This window comes from Canis lupus, chromosome 4, assembly GCF_011100685.1.
Source record: "Canis lupus familiaris isolate Mischka breed German Shepherd chromosome 4, alternate assembly UU_Cfam_GSD_1.0, whole genome shotgun sequence".
NCBI lineage: Eukaryota > Metazoa > Chordata > Mammalia > Carnivora > Canidae > Canis > Canis lupus.
The window spans coordinates 18,012,880-18,031,748 of NC_049225.1; positions in this window are offsets into that span (position 1 = coordinate 18,012,880).

An 18,869-nucleotide genomic window follows, 5' to 3' on the forward strand; every position below is an offset into this window, starting at 1 on the left:
TATCAACTATCCTAGAATATTTCTTTTCCAAAATAAATCTACCTCGTAATTTGAGATTTCTATTTTTAGATCAGTAATTACAGAAAATATTCATCACCCAAATGATAAGTGATATATCTGAGTAGAAAGCAAAAACACCCATATGAATTATACCATTTAAACAATTCAAATACATAGAAGAGTAAATACCCAAGAATGAAACAGCATGCATTTTCAAAGTGGGGCCACTATAAAAGACTGATTACACCCAGGTCAAGAATGAAGTGAAATTTAAATGGCTGCAATAAATGAAACCCATCTGGGCCAAAACGAGAGCCAGATGTCCCATCTCCTTTGAGCCTAAGAACATTAGCAAATGTTCTGGAGTTTCGCTTATGGTTGAAAAATGTTGTCTGTATGACAAAGGCAGATGCAGAGGAGACATAAAGATTTTAGAAAGCAATTAGTTAAGATGGAATATTTGATTTTTATATTCGACAGGAGTTTTTTCCACCTGGTTTACATTTTCTTCAAATGTTGATGAATTCCTTGAAATGACAAATAAGATAATATTTGTCTTTGCTTCTTAAATTAGATATCAAGAAATCCACCTTTTTGGAAATTCAAATATGCAATATAAAACCACCAAAAATCTAGTTTTCCCCTGGGCTCCCACTTCCCTCCTGTGGTCAGGTTCTCCCTTCCCCCTGCCTGATGCTCCCATTGCACTTAAAGCCTTCCTCAGTCTTCACACTCACTAAATTGGAATAATAGTAGTTTCCTTTAACCTCAGACTTACAGCTCTTTAAAGGAAATGTCAAATACTTGTACAGAATAAGTACTTAACAAATGCTAACTCCTCTGAATTTTCATTCTTTTCTTAGAATGAAAAGTGCCAATAGTATGCATCCAAATAATCACTGCATGGAGCCCCCTTCACCCATCTTAGAAGAAGAGGTAGCTCTTCTCCCATGAGCAGATTTCTTGGCCATTCTGGAATTCATAGTTCTTGGTAGAATTATGTGATCTCTCATGGTCACGTTTCAGCTATGCCATTTTTTTTCAAACAGTAGATCTTATGTCAGCTCTTAATTCATTTAAAATGTTGTCCTATCATTGGGATAACATAGAAAAACTCTCTCTACATGAAAGATAAATACTAGACATTTCCTGGAAATTTGAAGAAAACTGGCCACATAATATTAAGAAAAGTTGGTCTCTACCTCTACACTCATGGCACTATACTAGGCCTAAAATTCTTTGTTGTTTTCTTAAATTGTATAGAAGATAACTTTCTAGAGGTTGAAAATAACCTTGATAGGTAAATAAAATATGCTTTTAAGTTAATTTGCTATAAACAAAGAAGTATCTACTAACAATAGTTTAATTATAAGCAGGTGATGTGAGCATAATAGTTAAATTACATCTTGGTGATCTGTTTTGCCTGTGTCAGAGTAACAACTTCAGGAATGAGCTAGCCATATGTCAGTTATTGAGACTCAGCCCTTTCTTTTTTTCTTTTCTTTTTCTTTTTTTAAAGATTCCATCCATTCATGAGAGACACACAGAGAGAGGCAGAGACATAGGCAGAGGGAGAAGCATGCTCCCCCTAGAGAGCCCAATATGGAACTCAATGCCAGGACTCTGGGACCACACTCTGAACCAAAGGCAGATGCTCAACCGCTGAGCCACCCAAGCATCCCAAGACATTTGTTTCTGCATTTAGTGTCTATTTTTGGATTGGCATTAAGTTCAACTTTATAATTTAAATATGGAAAGTTACATGAAAATAATCTGGCTGGAATATTTTAAAAAATACAAATCCCTTAGTGCATTCATTTGCCATCTTCAAAATCATCACCATCAAACAAATGGCGTATTCTTCATCTCTTTGGTTTTGTCTCCCAAAAAATTTGCCCTTTTTTACAGTAGTTATAAAAGGAAGATAGGGGGAGCTGTGGTATGGACATTCTATCATCTTAAGCTTTCAAGAAATAATGATAAAAATAGTTTCTCAGGTACCAAATATTGTTTCACAGAGAAAGTGCAAATGCTTTAATGAAAACAATCTGAACAACAAGACTTGTTACATGTATCAGAAATAATTTCACAAATAACAAATTCCATTTACTTTTTGAGAAGTGGCATTTAGGTATTTGAGGAGATTTCTATTATTTCTATATATTTCCTAGTGTTTATTAGGAATAAAATGGAATCTACTAAGTCACTGCTTTCAAAAGTAGACAATATCCAAATAAACACAAGAAAAATATATTAAGTATTTCAGTCAATGGTTTTATGAAATTTCAATCCCTCATCTTCAATGAGACATCTTCCCATATATAACCTTTGTGTAATTACTTTGAAATGGATGGTTTACATTCTGGGCATTTTCAAAATCTTTCCTGCTAATGCTTATGCTTTTCTCTTTGAATGATTTTTCAATTAATGGAACATGTACACAAAAAATAAAACCAAAGCCATTATCTGAATTCTTTTATTATTGCAGTAAATATCATACAAGGTTGTTGATTGTCTTTTTCCAAATACTTCAATACTATGGGAAAGAAAAGTAAATATTTTTTTCCAATTTTATAAATCTGTTTTATACTAATATGGTGCTTAAGCTTTGTCACTGTATGTATTATTAATAATTCTTCTTTAACTTATTAGAGCAGAATCATTGTGTTTTTCTATAGTGCATGAATTTTTATTGTTTTGCATGTTATTGTGAGGTTGCAACTTAAATGTTATTAAATCCTAAGATAAGTAGACCATATTTATGAAGGTAAGAGTACAACATAAATGTAGCAAAGGTTCACTCTAGTAGGGTCTGTGTGGTATTCAACATAACAGGATCCTAATTCCTGACCTCTCAGCATTCATAATCCAATTAGGGTAAATAAATACTTGCATGCATAATTTAATAAAAAGGTAGAGTATAATAAATACTCAATAAAGTTGCATTATCTTCATATTATAGAAGTTTGGAGTGGTGGATGTGCTTCTGAGTAAAGGGATCTAGAAAGAATTCTAAGGGGGACTGTAGTTTGAACCTACCTTGACTTGTAGATAATAACTTTATAAGCAGATATGAAATACAATGGGATCGATGGGCATTATGGACAGAGTGAACAAAAATATAAGTGCAGTAATAAAATTGAGGTTAATGATATTTTTAATCAAATAAAATGCCTATTACTTCCCTGCTATGTGTTTAAGGTTTGTTACATCTATGAGCTCCTCTAGTTTCTTCCTACTATTACTTGATAATTAAAAAGGTTATTTCCTATAAAGCAGTTAGCACAGTGCCAGGCATATAATCATCACTTAATAAACACGTACTTGTATTTATCATGTTTATTATTTTGTTCAACCAAAAATTATAAAAATGTAAAAACTGTCATCAAAGTCAGTTCTACATGGTTTTATTATTAGTCAAAGCAAGTCTTCAGCTAAACTTATACTAACATTATGTATATTATTTACATCTTTTCTTTACACACTTGATTGAATAGTGGTCGGTGACATATTTCCCCTGTTGAATTTTTCCTTTCTTGGTACTGAATTGCTGACATTTCAACATGGTTCTAATTTTCATAACTTGCTAATGATAAATGTTGAATCAGTGGGCTCAATAAGGAAATTAATAAAAGTGAAATATATCATTGGTGTGAAAGTGGTCATGATCATGTTGTTATTAGCATAGCATATGTTTTCTTTTTAATCTCTTCTTTACCAGGAACTATGCATTAAAATATTTTTGTATCACATTAGGAGAAACTTTAGTGTCTGAAAATCAAACAGGGAACAAAAAAGTCTAACAATATTTCATCAGATAATGAAGTTATCTGAGCTATACAGGTTATTTTTGCAGTTGCAAAATGGAGTCTTTAAATCCTCTTGTGCATATCAGTCATCCCTGACTTGAAGGGAAATAATAAATTTCTTATGTGTTTGTTGAAATAACTACTAAGTTGTTTCTAAGGCCTCTCTTTATCTCTAGAGAAGGACAGAAAAAGAGTATTTATTACATCATAATCATCTTTAACCAAGCGGATATATTATATATTATATATTATATATTATATATTATATATATATATATTTGGCCTACTAGTTCATAAATTATCTCCTAAACTAGTGCCATCTTTGTCCTCTGTCTCTGTTAATGAAATTCTCTTTACATTGAAATCCTCTAGAAACTGACACTGAATGCAAATTGACGAGATCAATCTAACTCTTAGAGATGTGTTTGCATATTCTCTGAAGTGGTAGCACTTATGATTTACTAGTCATTTGGCAATTAAGGCTATATTATACTTATTGTGCTTTTGTTCTATATAGTTAATTAACATTTTCTGTATTAAACTCTCTTCCCCTCATTGTAGAATACATACACTAAAAAAGAACAAGAACAACAATAGTATCAACATCACTTGATGGCAAAGATTAACCATTATTCTTCAAATCCCCCCTACATCATACAGAATAACACCTCCTCTTTGTCTTCACATATAGATGCCAGCTATACAAAATCAGAAAACCATTTATTGTGGGTGTCTCTAAAAGCTCAAATTCCCTCTCTAATTTATTTTTATTCCCAAATAGTTTGACACGATTTATGGGATATGATTTGATTTCTGTGACAATACTATTATTCTTATTTGATCATCATTACAAATATATGCTGTATTTTTATTTTCAAGTAGAAGCTGTGTTTAGGGATATTACAGAGAACTTCACAAGAACATATAAATTGTATTTTCTTAACCTCTTTGAAAGCTCAAGATTGGGCTGCTTGCATGTAACCGCCAGTGTCTCTAATGAGAGTGTTTTAAGCTGTTGACTCTTTCTTTAGTACATGGATAATTGATATAATAAACCACAATAGCTCCAATTATATAAATACATGTTTAGGCACATTTTAGAATGCATATTTTTGACACAATATACTCTAATATCTCCTTCAAAGCTGTTAGAATCCATTGTTTCACTATCTAGTTGAGGGTGTTTCTTAACAGATAAATTTTCAACTCTTTAACATTCATATTAGTGACAGAAATGTACCATAAAATTTATTTTTTGTTCCATTTCTAGCTTATAATAGAAGTAATTTATGTTTTAGCTGCATATCACTAATTTGTGGCTTCTCATTTATAATTCTTAATAGTGTGTGTATATGTACACAAGTATTGAAATGATAACAAACAAAATAAAACTAGGTGATCGTTTACAACTCTAGAGTAAGTATCAAGCACATTTTTACGTACTATCATTTAGCAGCCTGTTTAAGTTTAGTTTAATAAAAGGTGTATAGCTTTTAATTTAAGCTAAATTAAGGTACAGTTATTTTTAAATATTTGTATAGTATCAGGTAGTAATACTACTAAAGATGATTATATAATTTATATTAGTTATGTAAAATACAAGCTATTATATAAAAAAGCATACATGAAACAAGAGTTGTGTTTTGATATACTTTCAAAACAATCAAAATCCAGATAACCTAAGAAGTTGTCATTGGGTGCCCTCAACTCATGCTTAAATAGCTTTGTCACTTTAGTTCAATAGAACATAGGTCTGAGATACTAGTCCATATTGCATATGGATCTTATACCTTTTTTAAAAGATTTATTTATCTATTTAAGAGTGGGGAGGGACAAATAGAGAGAGAGAAGCAGCCCCACTGAGTGTGGAGCTGGACATGAGGACTGATTCCAGGACCCTCAGATCATGACCTGAGCCAAAATCAAGAGCCTATTGCATAACAGACTGAGCCCTGGATCTTATTCTTAACCATATTTAATTGTTTGGTTTATAGTCAGAGATTCACATTGCCTAAGAAATAGATCGCTTGATATTTCATGTATTAGCATGCCAATGGGTCTTCCTCCTTCCTGGCATAAGTTTTGCACCTACTTTCTAAAGATTTTTACATTGTCTTATTACTTCCTCAATTATATTCCTTGCCTTCACTTCTCACCACTTCTACCATGCCTTACCATTTGAAAACTCAAAATGTCTATTATGGTATATATGTCCTTTACCACATGCGATTGATTTAATAAGATAAGTTCTGTTTGATCTGAGAGTCAAAATTGCTCTTAATGTTATTTAAAGTGAAATATGTATTTATTCAACTACAAACTTCAGAATTTCCCATAACTATAGTTCCAAAGAAGGCTTTTGAAATTGACAAACTTGAATTTTAATCCATTTTTCACAGAGAAGTTAACTTTCCTGCAAATAATAATCCTTAAATTTAGCTTGAATCTGTAAAATGGAGATAATAATACCTATTAAATCATGATGTTGTGGGAATTTACTGAAATCTTCTAAGTAAAAAAACACCTAGCCGTATGTCTTCATGTCTGGGAAAACAACTTTCAATTTCCTTAATATTTCATTTAATTCTGATACTTAGATATATCATTTCAAACAATGTTGATACATTTCTCTATACAAATCTTGTGTTTGTTTACTTACTTGTTTGTTTGTTTGGTAAAGGATGCCAAAACATATTACATGAACTCTCTTTTCATGAGAAGGCAATGCTTTATAGCAGCAGCAGGCTTTTCTATTCCTCCCGAGGAAGCTCAGACATCTTTCTTTCTTTGAGTAACAAACAGCTGGTAATTAGATTTTATTCTATGATAAGGCCTTCTTGATAAAAATCTCTCATTTAGAGGTTAATGTGTCTTACATGGAATTTTGGCTCCAAAATCTCAAAAATCACAACATAATGTGCTGTCATTCTAGCACCGTTATTTATTTTCACTGCTTGAAGAGTAAGTAGGGCTCTTACATATACAGCCCTGGACTCATTTTGCCTGTGAGAAAAACTCAGAAAACTGAAAGGGATATAACAGATCTAGGTCACATAAGCAGTATCATAAGCAGATTTGAAGTAGGTGATGCCTCAGTTAGTACCTTTTATTCACCATATAATTTGGCTTCACTGAAAACAAAGTGGAGTTTAGACACAATGTATTAAATGATTACAGCACGTGGAAACATAAAAAGAATGACAGCAATATCACAAAGGATAGGGGAGGAATTGGAAATACTCTAAGGTACCCCACCATACAGGAAGTGGAATAGCATTCCCCAACGATGGAATTTTAAAAAAATGCATATGGTAAACTCTGGAGTGACCACTATTAAAAAGAAAAAGGAATATAATTGATATGCTAAGAAAGGAGATAAAAAGAATCACATAAAATAATTAAACCAGAGAAAGCAAGAAAAAAAGCCTCTGGCAACAGCTAAAAACAGTTACAAACACGGTTAATATTAGTTTAAATACAGTAATAATAATAATCTAAATATGAATAGCCTGAATACATCAATTAAAAGGCAAATTTCATCAGAATACGATTTTTAAAAAGGCACAAGTATGTATTGTCTACAAGAAACCTAATTTAAATATAAAGCCTCTGATACATAAAAGTTAAGGGATGGCATAAGATTTACCATATTAACTGTAATCAAAAGCTAGTGGAATAGCTATATCAATAGCTATAAATAGCTATCAACTATTTAACTTCAATAGTTAAAGCATAACTCAGAATAAGTAAAACTATAAAAGATAAAGAAGTATACTACTTAAAAGACTCAATCCTCAAAGTGATATAAAGATCTAGAACACATATGCACCTAAAAATAGTAAAGGTACATGAGGCAAAAAGTGATAGATCACCAAGGAGAAGCAGACAAATCTAGTATTATTAAGTGTTAGACCAAGTAGGCAGCAATTCAGTGAGTGTAAATATGACCTGAACAAGAATGACAATCAAATTTATATAGTTGTCATGTATAGAATTCTCCAACCAACTGAAACAATACACACATTCTTCTGTAGCTTCCATGAAACATTCACCAAGATAGATCATATTCTGGGCCATAAAAATCATATTTACAAATTTAAAAGAGTAGAAATACAAACAGTGTATGTTCTCATTCATTTGGAGAATATAAATAATAGTGAAAGGGAATATAAGGGAAGGGAGAAGAAATGCGTGGGAAATATCAGAAAGAGAGACAGAACGTAAAGACTGCTAACTCTGGGAAACGAACTAGGGGTGGTAGAAGGGGAGGAGGGCGGGGGGTGGGAGTGAATGGGTGACGGGCACTGGGGGTTATTCTGTATGTTGGTAAATTGATCACCAATAAAAAATAAATAAAAAAAAGAGTAGAAATAATACAAAGTATGTTCTCAGACCACAGTGGTATTAGACTACAAATCAGTAATAGAAATATAGTTGGGAAATTCCCAAATATTTGGAAAACGAACAACACTTGTATAAACTAAACCTATGTACGAAAGAAGTCTCAAGAGAGTTAACCAACTAAAATTACAATATGAATAATCAAAATCAATGATATAAATTAAGTGTACAAAAAGAAATTTATAGTATTAAATGACATATCAAAAATGAAAAAAAATCTAAAATCAATAACCAAAATTTCTATATTAGAAAATTAGAGGAAAAAAAGAGCAAATGAACTTTACCAGAACAGAAATCAGTGAAGTTCAAAAGAGGAAAACAATAGAGAAAATCAGTGAAAACAAAAACTGGCTATTTGAAAAGATAAATAAAATTGGTCAATATTTATGTAGGCTAACCAAGAAAAAAGAGAGTAGAAAAATTACTAATATCATAAATGAAGGAATATTTAACATCCTTTTACAATGGACATTATGATAAACACTATAAACAATGTAATCCCCACAAATTTTTTATTTTTTTAAATTTTTATTGACCTCTCATCAGTGTATTGACTATTTGACTTCCCCTTTACTCTTTTTTTTTTTTTGAAGTTCAATTTGCCAACATATACTATAACAAACTCTCAGTGCTCATCCCATCAAATGCCCTCCTCAGTGCCCATCACCCAATTACCCTATCCCCCCAACTGCCTCCCCATTTGCAACCCTTTGTTTAATTTGTAACCCTTTGTCCTTAATCCCCACAAATCTGAAAAAATACACTTGAAATAAGCTAATTGGAACACATAAACTATCAATATAGTTTATAACCTCCAAATAAAAAATTACCAAGACCATATAGGATTCATTACTGGTAAATTCTACCAAACAATGAAGGAAGACATGATATCAATTCTCCACAATTTCTTCCAGAAAATAGAAATAGAAGGAATGCTTTGTAATTCATTATAAAATGAATTAAGCCAAATGAATAATGAAATATAAAATATAAAATGAATGAAGCTAACATAACCCTATACCAAAACAAGATAAATATATTACAGGAAAGGAAAATTAGAAACTAATACCTATCTGTGGATGTTCAGGGCAGCTTTATTCATACTTATGGAAAACTGGAAGCAACTGATACATACTAACCAAAGCAAACTACAGATTTAGTTTACTCCCTTTCAAAACTCCAATGGCATTTTCCACAGAAATAAGAAAAGCAATCCTAAAATGTGTATGCAACCACACAAGACCTCTAATAGCCAATGTAATCTAATGAAGAAAGAACAAAAATGGAGGCATTAAACTTCTTGATTTCAAAGTATATTCCAAAGCCATAACAACCACAACAGTACAGTGTTGGCATAACTTTTGACACAGACAGCATAATTTTTTTTTAATTTTTCTTTTTTTTAATTTTTATTTATTTATGATAGTCACAGAGAGAGAGAGAGAGAGAGAGAGAGAGGCAGAGACACAGGCAAAGGGAGAAGCAGGCTCCATGCACCGGGAGCCCGATGTGGGATTCGATCCCGGGTCTCCAGGATCTCGCCCTGGGCCAAAGGCAGGCGCCAAACCGCTGCGCCACCCAGGGATCCCAGACAGCATAATTTAGAGTCCAAAAATAAGCCTTACATACATGATCAAATAATAATTACAAGGGAGACAAGAATACTCAGTGAGGAAAAGATTGTCTTTTGAAAATAACTGGATAACTACATACAGAAGAATGAAACTGGACCCCTCACTTATGCCATACACAAAAATTAACTCAAAAGGGATTAAAGACTTTAATGTAGGACCAGAAACTATAAAAATCCTAAAAGAAAACATAGGAGGTAAACTCTTGTACATCAGTCTTAGCAATTTTTTTTTTGAATTGACACCAAAAGGAAAACAAAAGCAAAAATAAACCAGTGGGACTACATCAAACTGAAAAGCTTCTATACAACACAATGAAAAGGCAATATATAGAATGGAAGTAAATATTTGCAAGTGATATAAATGTTAAAGAGTTAATATACAAAATATACAAAGAACTCATACAAAAAAGGGGAAAAAAGAACTCATACAAATGGACAGAGGAACTAAAGTAGACATTTTCCAAAGAAGACATCTAAATGGCCAACAGGTGCATGGAAAGTGTTTTATGTCACTAATCGTCTAAGAAATGCAAATCTCCCATAATGAAATTTCACCTTACGCTTGTTCCAATGGCTATCACCAAAAACACAAGTGATAACAAGTGTTTGCAAAGATGTAGAGAAACGGAAACTCTTGTGCATTATTGATGGAGTCTACATTTGTGCAGGCATGATGGAAAACATTATGGAGGTTCCTCAAAAAATTAAGAATAGAACTACCATAAGATTGAGCAATCTCACTTCTGGGCATATATCCAAAGAAAATGAAAACAGTATTTCAAAGAGATATCTGCACTCTCATATTCGTCCCAGCACTTTTCACAATAGCTAAGATATAGAAACAACCTAAATGTCTTTTGAAGGTGAATAAAGAATATATTTATATAATTTATAAAATAGAATAGAATATTATTCAGAGAAAGAAAAAAATACCGTCATTTGTGACTACATGGATGAAACCTGAGGGTATTATGCTAAGTGAAATAAGCCAGACAGAGGAAGACAAATACTGTGTGGTATCACTTTGCGGAATTTAATAAAGCTGAACTCAAAGAGACTAGAATACTGGTTACCAGGGGCTGGGAGTTGGGGGAGAGGAATGAGATGTTAGTTTAAAACTACAAACATCCAGTATTAGATAAATAAGTTCTGGGGATGCGGTGATTATAGGTAATAATTCTGTATTATCGACTTGAATATTGATTAGAAAGTAAATCTTTTATGTTCTCATCACAAAAAAGAAATGGGGACATAAGCTGATTCTTGCTATAGGGGTAATCATTTTACAATATATAAGTGTATCAAACAATACATTGAACACCATAAACTTATATACTGTTACATGTCAGTTATATCTCAATAAAAATAGCAAGAAAGAAATCTTCAGAACTAAAAAAATGATGTGGGAGATAAGGGAAAAGGACATGTCAAAAAAACATGCAAGGTCCTATCCTCTTGAAGAACTGGTGTATGTTCCATGAAATACATTTTAAGTGCACTGGAGTAAGTTGAATCATGATTCTGTTATACGTAGTTAATGTTTTGTCCATAAAATTTTGATATTTATTTTATATAAACAACTATATACTAGGACCCTTGAATTTGAAATGTATATCTTCTAATAAGTGTCAAATTACCAGGTATAATGTCTCCTATTAAATGCAATAAGAAAAAAATTAAATTTAGTAAACAGAAATTTCAGGATATTCCTTTAGTTCCTGATGAACAATAATGGAAGATATAAAGTCACTTTAATATGAGGATAGTAGGCAGTGACTAAGTTCTAAATTGTTTTCTCTCTACATATGATTCATACCGCACCAAAATAAAATGACAAAAGTTTCCTCAGGTTAAACATTTCCAGTTTTCATTTGGGTAGTCAGAAATACAAATTTTTTTTTTTTTTTTTTTTTTTTTTTATGATAGTCACAGAGAGAGAGAGAGAGGCAGAGACACAGGCAGAGGGAGAAGCAGGCTCCATGCACCGGGAGCCTGATGTGGGATTCGATCCCGGGTCTCCAGGATCACGCCCTGGGCCAAAGGCAGGCGCCAAACCGCTGCGCCACCCAGGGATCCCAGAAATACAAATATTTAATTATCTAGTCCAAATAGCCTTTGTAGCAGTTAACATTTTAGAAAGTTATGGGAAGTTAAATATTCCAGTTAGGTTATATTGGAGTTTATTAGGACTCAAAGTTCCTGGTTATTTCAGAGGATGTGAGGAAGACTTAAACTCTCAAATTATGTGAATTATTGTGTCATCACTCTATAATTTGGGGGGATGACCCACACTCCAATTTAAGGGCTAATTTTCCTTCTTTCAAAGAAAAATAAATAGAATTTTAAAGGAAATATATTAACCAATGTTTTTAGTCTCTTAAAAGACAATCAACTCCACTTTATGACATTGACTCTCCCTTCAATATGTAAAGATATTGCTTCAGTGTATATTTCTTATCAGCTGAGAAGTCAACTCCAGTATTTATCCCCTATATGACAATTTCTATTAGTGATTATGAAAGGGTTAGAGTGAGCAAAACATTATGTTCGATCTTGGATAGAGATTTCTAATTCTACATGTACTTTCTCTGTAAGAAATGTCTTGAGTAATTCATGCCACTTGCCTGGAGGCAAGCATAGCTCAGTCTCAGCAAATGGTGCTCTGAATGAATTAGCCCAATTCCATTATGTTAAGCCTGGGAAATGTTGCCTTTAACCATTGAAAGATTTATAATTTATTAAAGCCTCATGATGATACAATTCAGTCCCTTGAAATGGAGCTCAGTTTGACTAAGTAGGGAAAATATGCCTTTCTTGCAGTTAAATAGAAAAAGCATACTCTTCAGATTGCCGAAATTTCTGGTATGTTTGTGGGTGGAAAGGGATAAACTATTGGTATTCTAATAACAAAGTACTTTTTCAAGAATATTTTTAGGTAGTCAATTACACATGGAAAAAGTATCAATAGTGAAAATATTATCCAAAAATATAACGTGCATATGTCCAAAGGATTGAGACTTTGAGAAAAACTGTAATTAAAATAATAGCTTCTATGAATCATTTCCTGGAATCTCTGATCAGTGTTATGCTCCCTATGACTCAGGTACTTCCTATGTCATCCTAGTCCAACTGTACATCTAAGAAGGAAAACATGGAATCCAAAGGAAGATGAAAGCTGAGAAAAGGAGGGAATTTTACAAGAAAGTTTGGGTATTCTTACCCTTGTTAAGTGGAACTTTGCTGGGCTTAGACTTGTCTGTCGGTTCGAGAACCACCAGTGGACAAGGTTCAAACTTCAGTGGCAACTTCAGAAAATTACATCTTGAGTCACAATTACCTGATAGCTCTTGAAGTACACAGAAACTTGTAAAGTGGTTCTAGAGTTGAGGAAGCTATATGTCCAAGAAGCAATTCAGCTCAGAGACAATCTCAGGATCTAGAAATATTTCTGAGAGACTAGTTCTTTACTCTCTCTAGAGCTTTCTCTCTCTGTTACACTTCTAGTGTTGGGAATTTGAACTACTATTTTATGTTACTGCAGAAGGATAGAGAAACACAAAAAGCTAAACTGTAAGAACAAAGTCAGACTCTGATCATCTCATTTGATCCTCTAATTTATTATCTATGCTATCTCCATCTGATATTTTCACTTCATCATGCTCACTTTCTCCACACCCATCTACTTATACACACACACAGACACACACACACACACACACACATACACCACAATTCACACATAACACACATGCCGAAACCCAAAAAGGCTTGGTCACCTTTGTAGCTCCATGAGCTATACAAAATCCTTTTTAGAAAGAAACATTCAGCAGAAGAGAAGCAGTAATAAAATAATAAAGATGCAAGAAAGAATAATATGAAATCCTGTCATTTTCTTGTCATGACCTTAAGCAAGTCACAAGTCACTTAATTTCTGGGTCTTTTTCTACTTTAAAATATAAATGAACTATAAACTTGTACAAATTAGATGAAAAGATATTTCCAGATTTTTTCACACCTTTTCCCCTTATAATGTGTTTTTCCCAAAGAAGACTGATTTATACAATTGCAAGGAAATCTGGTCACGATTTTTAAAATTCTGGCCATTGAAATAGAACTTGCATTTTGCCTTAGCAAAAATCTGTTCAATTCACTTTTCTCATGTTGCAACAAGCACATCACATATCCAACTTTGTCAACATGAAGAAACACACTAAGAATATAGCCAAACCAGAGGTCACTCTTCATTGTGTCTGAGTGAATGCACACAGATCCTGTCCCTAGAAGGCCCAGATACTTGCCAAAAGTAAATTGCCGTAAGTTGTATGTTCATTTACTCTAAACTCATGTGATGACTTTAAAATAATGAAATAAATGAAGCATTTAATTTAAATGATACTTCATCTGTTAATGGTATTTGCGCCAATTTTCAATAGCTTTTGGTGTTAATGTAATTTGATTTCTGAGCAATTAAGCAGTGAATTTAGTACTGGAAAAATGATTAATTAGAAGCTTTGGGCAATGTGCCAAAAAAGTTAACTTTTCCTTCTTCTGTAATTTCTTTTCATTGCAGTATCATAGATTTATTAAATTTAAGGCATAGAATAGATCTTAAATGTTATAAAGTCCAACTACCAATCTGATGCATAAGCCAGGTCTACATTTTCCCTCGAAAGTAGTTGGCTAACACTTACTACGGCATACATTATCTTTCAAGAAAAACTAGTCCTTCGTTGAATGGCCTGAAGTTTTTTAAAAATCCGCTTACAGTATCACCTAAAATGTTGCAGAAACTCTCCTAATGCTAGAAATGCAATTTTGTTTTAGATAAAGTTCCTGCCCCTAGAGAACTGACAGTCCACTAAGAAATTTAACAGGTAAAACAAATAGTCACGACTCAGTATGCTAAATGACACAATGAGAGTGCAGAGTAGGACATTAACAAAGCTTCAGAGTTGAATAAAGGCTCCCTCTTAGAGCTAATGCCTAATTTGAATCTTGTGAAGGATGAATGCCTATAACAATCTAGTTGGATATTTGCAACAGATAATTGAGTATATAGGCTGAAGTTAAAAGGGCTGGAGATACAGATCTGGGAGTTATTAGCACACAAATGGAACTCAAAATCATGAAAGAGACTGAAATTACCCAATGAATGTACAGAGAATGAACAGAATAGACCAAGAATAAGAAGACAGAAGAGAAGCCGGTGACGAAAATGTATGGTCAGTGGTGATTTACCCAAAGCTCTGTAACGTAGAAATCTAGAGATAAATATTCAGTGTGGCATCAATCAGGGTCTCTGAGTGTTACTGGGAAATTTTCCAAAGGCACCCATCAATTTCATGGAATTAACTGAGAGGCCAATTGAAGTACAAATGAGTTGTTTATCAAAAACAAAAACAAAAACAAAAAAAACCTAGATTAATTCTGGTTTGAAATTAAACTCCAAAAGCAAAATGAGAAAAAAAGCCAAAATTACACAGTAAATGGGGCTGTCATTGGTTAAATAAAGTGACAAAACAGGTGGATAGGGAAGATGAGCCAAAGGAAGTCACTGAGTCCAAAAGCATATCACTAACTCTAATGTACAGCATGGTGACTTAGTTCATAACACTGCATTGTACACTTGAAATTTGCTAAGAGAGTAGATCTTAAGTGTTCTCACCAAAACAACAGAAAATCTGATTTTTTCTGATTATCGGATTGTACACCTTGAAAAATTTCTGTCTTTACATAACTTGTTGGCCATATTGGGGGCATGGCCTGTCTATAGTATAAGTCCTAACACTTGAGTTTTACTTTTTTGTAAGGTAAGTGTCTGATTTAAGCTTTGATTAGTGAGACACCCACTTCAAAGAGGTATTCACTTCAAACATGACTAATGAATAAACAGGACTAGAAAAAGAACCAAACTGTGCTCTCTCTCTTTCTCCCAACAACTTTGCTTTGTGAGCCAGGTTTGCCATATAATTTCTAGGACCTGTAAATAATAAGCCTTGTTTCTTTCAAATTCTCCTGTTGGTTATTGCTGAGGGTATCTTGTAATCATAAGAACCACAGGGCCAGTGCATCAACAACATTAGCTTTTGATATTCTGAGAGCACAAAACACTAGTACCTCTAAAGGCATTACTAGAAAGGGAACTAACTAGTCCTAGAACTCACCCCCCACACACACCTAGAGACAAGATCTCTTTTTCTAAAGAAAGCTCTTTTTGACCTTTCGTGTTGCAGCATTCTAATTTGCATCTAAAACTTCCACTCTGAGCAGGTTAAAATTTTTATGGTATTAGTTAACTATTTGAGTAATTCACCTCTTCCATTAATCTGTGTTCTAAATGCTCCGCATCACTGGCCATCAGGGAAATACAAATCAAAACCACAATGAGATACCACCTCACACCAGTGAGAATGGGGAAAATTAACAAGACAGTAAACAACAAATGTTGGAGAGGATGTGGAGAAAGGGGAACCCTCTTGCACTGTTTGTGGGAATGTAAACTGGTGCAGCGACTCTGGAAAACTGTGTGGAGGTTCCTCAAAGAGTTAAAAATAGATCTGCCCTATGACCCAGCAATTGCACTGCTGGGGATTTACTCCAAAGTTACAGATGCAGTGAAATGCCGGGACACCTGCACCCCAATGTTTATAGCAGCAATGTCCACAATAGCCAAACTGTGGAAGGAGCCTCGGTGTTCATTGAAAGATCAATGGATAAAGAAGATGTGGTCTATGTATATAATGTATACTCAGCCATTAGAAACGACAAATACCCACCATTTGCTTCAACGTGGATGGACTTGGAGGGTATTATGCTGAGTGAAATAAGTCAATCGGAAAACGACAAACATTATATGGTCTCATTCATTTGGGGAATATAAAAATTAGTGAAAGGGAATAAAGGGAAAGGAGAGAAAATGAGTGAAAATATCAGTGAGGGTGACAAAAGATGAGAGACACATAACTCTGGGAAACGGACAAGGGGTAGTGGAAAGGGAGGTGGGCAGGGGGTTGGGATAACTGGTGGTGGGAGGCACTTGGCAGGATGAGCACTGGGTGTTATGCTAAATGTTGGCAAATTGAACTCCAATTAAAAAAATTTTTAAAAAAAGAAATGCAATTGAAACAATAATAAAAAATAATAATAATCTGTGTTCTAAGCCCTGTATTGTAAATGATATTCAGTAATTGCATTGCAGAATTTCTCCTAGAGAGGGAGCTCTCTTTGTTTACAGAAATTCTTCAATGGATGATTAAGACAGAAATGAATATCCTAACTGCCTGACAGGGCTGCCAGTAAAGCATCAGAGAACATGGTTGATAAAGAAATAAAGTGATGCACATCGGATTAATGACTTGTTTTGTTTTCTCCTGGGATGGGGGAAGGGTAGTGTTGAGAAGATTAGAAAAGATGACAGAAAAAGACAGATGACAGATGGTCTGTGGAGGAATATGACATTGGCTGCTATGGAAAGATGAAGAGAGTGATGACTGGGTACATGTAGATAAGGAATATTTCAAAAAGTAGAAATTTCTAATAAACTGTTTTGATTTTTCTCTTCTGTGCAATATGTGTTATAAATCCCATGCAACCATTATGTGATTTACTTATTTTCAGAGGCTCATGAAAGTAAAAAGACTAAGCTTTTTATGTCTTGTTAGACATGGCAGGGTCGGAAGTGGGGGGGATCCATATAGAAATTGCTGCTCAGAGGAAGAGAAATAAGATTTGGTGGGAAAATTATAATTTAGGGATTGTCAGGCTACCACTAGATAAGACATGGGCCTGGGATATAGGTGAAATGTTAAAGTTAACTTGATTTTACCAATAGTTGATAACTACTAGTATATCCTTCTGTAAACAAAGCAAGAGCTCAGAGGTAGATAGCATCATAGTAATCTGATGTTACTAGGTTGGTTTAAATATAGAGTTTTATTATTGGGAAGAAACTAAAAAAATGCTGAGTTTTGACTAGTTGAACACACTTGAAGTCTGATTGATCCATGATAAAGGACATTTTTTAAAAAGATTTTATTTATTTATTTATTTGAGAGAGAGAGGGACAGAGCGTGAGCAACAGGGAGAGGCAGAGGGAGGAGAAGTAGACTCTCCACTGAGCAGGGAAACTGATGCTGAACTCGATCCTAGGACTCGGGGATCATGACCTGAGCCAAAGTCAGATGCTTAACTGACTGTGCCACTCAGGCATCCCAAAGGACACATATTAATCTGACTGTAGGCTGCAATAACCTATCTTACAGCAAAGAATGATATTGCCAGTTATATATTTTACAAAGTACAATTTATATTTGCTAGATTTGTCTTATTTGTTTGAAAGAAACATTTTTAACAATATAAATTTCAATGGGTTCCATAATTAAATTCTTCCAAGAAAAATGTCCCTAAGTGGATGAAAATGTTTATTAAGATTTTGTAGATTATAAAAATTGTATTGTGAAAATTGAGCAGAAATGTGTTTATCGTCAAATTCTTGTTCTCTTATTAGACAAGAATATATTGGTTACTGTCTAATGTTAGGCTGATGGTCTACCAAAGTTCCTACTATAATTTAAGCCCTGATCTGTGACTTATTTTTCATACAGCCCAACTGCCTTCAATTTTTGTATTATTTTTAGAAAGATAGTTTAGCAATTATCTTTTTCTTTTCATGTTGAGGTCATCCAAAGTCCCAACATTTCTCAAATATTTTAAGCAGAAGTAATGAAGCTATATCTTATTATTACTGTTTTTATTAGTATTTCTATTTCCAAGAAGCATGTGATGTTAAGCTCTGTCCATAGAGCTTAATTATCAGGACTGAGAATAGAAACCAACATTTTTCTTCCCAGGGATTCTTGATCAAAAAGAAGCCACTTTAACCAATAAATAATTTGACTACAAAATAATTCATCTGAACAAACAGTTTGCTCATATGGGAAACAACTTACTTTTCACAGAACAGTTTACTTACATAGATTCATTTAGGTCCCCAGTTTGTTGTGTCAACCAATCCTAAAGTATTATAT